Source organism: Moschus berezovskii, chromosome 9, assembly GCF_049115385.1.
Source record: "Moschus berezovskii isolate FMDL1 chromosome 9, NW_MosBer_1.0, whole genome shotgun sequence".
In the NCBI taxonomy this organism is placed as follows: domain Eukaryota; kingdom Metazoa; phylum Chordata; class Mammalia; order Artiodactyla; family Moschidae; genus Moschus; species Moschus berezovskii.
This window is the reverse complement of record NC_142468.1, coordinates 47,016,920-47,022,417: the sequence shown is the minus strand read 5'-3', so window position 1 is coordinate 47,022,417 and position 5,498 is coordinate 47,016,920. Positions and strand designations below refer to the sequence as shown.

General features: G+C 42.3%; 1 pseudogene; it reads right to left on the bottom strand.

Moving 5' to 3' along the window:
• Positions 1 to 2,983: 2,983 nt before the first annotated feature.
• LOC129563553 (pre-mRNA-splicing factor RBM22-like) lies at positions 2,984 to 4,288 on the bottom strand (annotated as a pseudogene).
• Between the last annotated feature and the right edge of the window lie 1,210 nt (positions 4,289 to 5,498).

Genomic DNA, 5,498 nt, shown 5'->3' with positions numbered 1-5,498 from the left:
TTGACTAGACAGACCTTTGTTGGCAAAGTAATGTCTCTGCGTTTTAATATGCTGTCTAGGTAGGTCATGGCTTTTCTTCCAAGGAGTATGTCTTTCAATTTCATGGCTGCAGTCACCATCTGCAGTGATTTTGGAGCCCGAGAAAATAAAGTCTGTCACTGTTTCCACTGTTTCCCCACCTATTTGCCATGAAGTGATGGGACCAGATGCCATGATCTTAGTTTTCTGAATGTTGAGTTTTAAGGCAGTTTTTTCACTCTCCTCTTTCACTTTCATCAACAGGCTCTTTAGTTCCTCTTCACTTTCTGCCATAAGGCAGGTATCATCTGTTTATCAGGTTATTGATATTTCTCTCAGCAACCTTGATTGTAGTTTGTGCTCCATCTAGCCTGGCATTTTGCATGATGTACTCTGCATATAAGTTAAATAAGCAGGGTGACAATATACAGCTTTTATGTACTCCTTTCCCAATTTCGAACCAGTCTTTTTTTCCATGTCCGGTTTTAACTGTTGCTTCTTGACTTGATACAGATTTCTCAGGAGGCAGGTAAGGTCTGGTATTCCCATCTCTTGAAGAATTTTCCACAATTTGTTGTTATCTACACAGTTGAAGGCTTTGGCGTAACCAATAAAGCAGAAAGTGAAAGCGCAAGTCTCTCAGTCGTGTCCAACTCTTTGCGCCCCATGGACTAATTGTCCATGGAATTCTCCAAGGCAGAATACTGGAGTGGGTAGCCATTCCCTTCTACAGTGGATCTTCCCAACCCAGGGATCGAATCCAGGTCTCCCGCATTGCAGGCGGGTTCTTTGCCAGCTGAGCCACAAGGGAAGCCCCAGTAATGCAGAAGTAGATGTTTTTCTAGAACTCTCTTGCTTTATCTATGATCCAGTGGATGTTGGCAATTTGATCTCTGGTTTCTCTTCCTTTTCTAAATCTAGCTTGAACATCTGGAAGTCTACAGTTCACATACTGTTGAAACCTGACTTGGAGAATTTTGAGCATTACTTTGCTAGCATGTGAGATGAATGCAGTTGTGCAGTAGATTGAACATTCTTTGGCACTGCCCTTCTTTGAAATGGCAACCCACTCCAGTATTCTTGCCTGGAAAATCCCATGGATGTAGGAGCCTGGTAGACTACAATCTGTGGGGCTGAAAAGAGACGGACACGACTGAGCGACTTCACTTTCTTTCCTTTCTTTCTTTGGGATTGGAGTGAAAGCTGATCTTTTCCAATCCTGTGGCCACTGCGGAGTTTTCCAAATTTGCTAGCATATTGAGTGCAGCACTTTAACAGCATCATCTTTGAGGATTTGAAATAACTCAACTGGATTTCCATCATCTCCACTAGCTTTGTTCGTAGTGATGCTTCCTAAAGCCCATTGACTTCGCACTCCAGGATGTCTGGCTCTAGGTGAGTAATCACACCATCATGGTTACCTGGTTCATTAAGATATTTTTATATAGTTCTTCTATGCATTCTTGCACAGAATTCTTTGTGCATATTAACCTTAATATCTCTTAATATCTTAATATTCTTAGTATCTCCTGCTTCTGTTAATTCCATACCATTTCTATCCTTTATTGTGCCCATCTTTGCCTAAAATGTTCCCTTGGTATCTCTAATTTTCTTGATGAGATACTTAGTCTTCCCCATTCTATTGTTTTCCTCTATTTCTTTCTTTCTTTCCCTTTTTTGGAAAATTCATCCATTTAAATTTTTCAAAACAAAAATACAACACAACATCTTTTTTTTTTGCCTCCTACAATTCAATTATTTCCAAATATTCTAAGACCAAACAGAATCCCCTGCCCAGAGCAGGGAATTAAAATGAGATGCTAAAGTCACACAAAGGTAAATGCTGAAGATCGACATTCCAGCTGTTGGCCACAAGTCTTCCATTCAAACATACTCTAATTCTTTTCCTTTCACAGTATGTTAAAGTGTGTAGGAAGTTCTTCAAGATAATTTCATCTCAAACACCAGGTTTCTTCAATGATACACAGCTCCATGACATCTGTTTTTCCATCTGATTGACAGGAATGAAAAGTAATTTTTATTTTTGGGTTTTTTTTTTTTTTTTTTTTGTAGTGTAAAGAAGTAACTGGGAGGGATTGGGGGAAGGAGGAGAAGGGGACGACAGAGAATGAGATGGCTGGATGGCATCACAGACTCAATGGACATGAGTTTGGGTGGACTCCGGGAGTTGGTGATGGACAGGGAGGCCTGGTGAGCTGCGATTCATGGAGTTGCAAAGAGTCGGATACGACTGAGCAACTGAACTGAACTTAAAGAAGTAAAACTATCAGTCAGATTCATTTAGTAACAAATGAGGAAAGGAGAGATATCTAACTTGTGCTGGGTGCTGTTTCTACTTGCCTTTCAAGAATGTGAATTTAGAAGCATTAAATCAGCCTGGTGTGCTGTGATTCATGGGGTCGCAGAGAGTCGGACACGACTGAGCGACTGAACTGAACTGAACTGAACTGAAATCACCCTCATGTCACTACAATGATTAGTACTAGTATTCTTTTTTTTAGATGATAAAAAGGAAAACATTCAATGAACATAAAAATGGTCAAAAATTGTTTGCTTGTTTTTCTTACTGCAGGGAAGTTCTGACCCTCCCCCACACCCCAAAAGAAGATACAAAATGAACATATAATTGGGATGGTAACTTGGTTGAATATTCCAATTCACCCAGTTGCTTGTTCCCCATACAGGTGAGGGGAAGAGGCATTAAGTTTTATCAGTGATGTTATAGCAGTAATCAGATGTGTTAATAGCAGCTTATTTCAGGTCTATCAATCCTTTGAGAACACATAGAGGAAATTAAGGCTGTTGTTCTCCAATTGCCTACATCTGAATACACTCCACTACCATAGAAACTACAAAGGAAGGAAAAACATATTTATTCTTGGATTCATTTACTAGGATATTTAAGCACCCTCTCTTCCGTAGAGCCCCAGAGCAGTGATAAGTGCTAGGGCCTGCTGTGTTTCCTGGCATGCGCTCCCATCCTCTGAGGATCCTGAGAAGGGTAGTGGATTGGTCCTGGAGCCCTCATGAAAGGAGGGGATGGTCCCATGGAGTGGAACATGTGTGACCCAAAACCTGGAGGTGGGGGGGTGGGCAATACCAGGTAGGGGTGGCAGGGCAATTGTTCACCACGGCTGGAGGACCACTAGGGGGCAGGTTGAAGTAGTTGGCAGAGGCTTCTTCTTCTGCAGCAGCAGGAGGAGGAAGAGCTCCTGGGAGCCCTGGAATGGGCTCAAGCTTGATTCCAGTATCTGTGGTTCCGTCCTTCTTTTCTTTTCCTCTCGCTGCCTGGGACCTTCCTCATTTCATGCTGAGCCTGCAGCCATTAACAACCAACTAATTAAAGGACTTCTTGGTAGCCACTTCTGCAGCCTGCCTTGTGGCAAACTGGATGAAAGCACACTTCTCTGCACAACAGTGATGGTCCGGATTTCTCCAAACTGGCAGAAGTGATTCTTTACATCAGTCTCAGCAATGGTATCACCCAAACTACCAAATACAGTGTGGTAATAGTCTTGTCCTCTGGTGGGTCCAGATGTGGCATTGTTGAAGCCCGCATTAAGAGTTTATCTGCCACAGGGTCGTTGATTCCATAAGGTCTTTAATGTTCGATCAGCAAGGGGGTAATCCGGATCTGTTTGTTTTTCATGTCTGTATGGACATTCCTCTCGTCTCTTACATTCTCCTTTCACCCAGAAAGAGCAAAGGTGTGGTCGATTCCTTTTGTGGTAGGGGTGGTCTGGGCCAGTTTGAGCAGCATGTCACTGGTGGATGTGACTTTCCGCAACATGCCAACTGGCCACGTTCCATCAGAGTTGGAAATCTCTCTCTCCATACTTTGCGTGTAGTACTCTTAGTTGACATCGGACTTTGGCATGTCATCCTTAAAAAATAATCCTACATTACAAACCTGGATTGGCAGGCCATACTCTAGGTCGCGGAGAGTCGGACACGACTGAGCGACTGAACTGAACTGAACTGACTCTAGGTCTAAGAGGCAAGTCTGATAGACATTCTTCGATTTACTGCAGGTCTGGCACACTTCAGTCTTCTTGAAACACATGAGGACCCTGGGGCACCAGCAAAACACTGTGAATACCCTGGAATGAATTTTGCATTCCTTCCCATACTTTTCTTTGGTCATTTGGATATGTGGGTTTTCTCCAAAACACATCTGGCACAGAATAGGGAAGTCCTCAACTTTCCAATTCTGCCTGTTGTAGGTGTTGGAACCTAGAGAGGTCACCATCTTGAAAGCATCTGGAGGCAGCTGCAGCTTCCAAACTGGGAGAGGACTGTCACCTCCTCTATTTCTTTGCATTGATCACTTAGGAAGGTTTTCTTATCTCTCCTTGCTATTCTGTGGAACTCTGCATTCAAATGGCTATATCTTTCCTTTTCTCCTTTGCCTTTCGCTTCTCTTCTTTTCTCAGCTATTTGTAAGGCCCCCCCAGACAACCATTTTGCCTTTGTGCATTTCTTTTTCTTGGGAATGGTCTTGATCCCTGTCTCCTGCACAATGTCACAAACCTCCCCCTATAGTTTTTCAGGCACTCTATCTATCAGATCTAATCCCTTGAATCTATTTGTCACTTCCACTGTATAATTGTAAGGGATTTGATTTAGGTCATACCTGAATGGTCTAGTGGTTTTCCCTACTTTCTTCTATTTAAGTCTGAATTTGGCAAAAAGGAGTTCATGATCTGAGCCACAGTCTGCTCCCGGTCTTATTTTTGCTGACTGTATAGAGCTTCTTCATCTTTGGCTGCAAAGAATAAAATCAATCTGATTTCAGTGTTGACCATCTGGTGATGTCCATGTGTAGAGTATTCTCTTGGGTTGTTGGAAGAGGGTGTTTGCTATGACCCATGCATTCTCTTGGCAGAACTCTGTTAGCTTTTGCCCTGCTTCATTCTGTACTCCAAGGCCAAATTTGCCTGTTACTCCAGGTGTTTCTTGGCTTTCTACTTTTGCATTCCAGTCCCCTATAATGAAAAGGACATCTTTTTTGGGTGTTAGTTCTAGAAAGTCTTGTAGGTCTTCATAGAACTGTTCAAATTCAGCTTCTTCAGCATTACTTATTGGGACATAGACTTGGATTACTGTGATATTGAATGGTTTACTTTGGAAATGAACAGAGATCATCTGTCATTTTTGAGATTACACCCAAGTACTGCATTTTGGACTCTTTGGTTGACTATGAGGCCTACTCCATTTATTCTAAGGGATTCTTGCCCACAGTAGTAGATATAATGGTCATCTGAATTAAATTCACCCATTCCAGTCCATTTTAGTTCACTGATTCCTAAAATGTCAATGTTCATTCTTGCCATCTCCTGTTTGACCACTTCTAATTTACCTTGATTCATGGACCTAACATTCCAGGTTCCTATGCAATATTGCTCTTTACAGCACCGGACTTTACTTCTATCACCAGTCACATCCACAGCTGGGCTTTG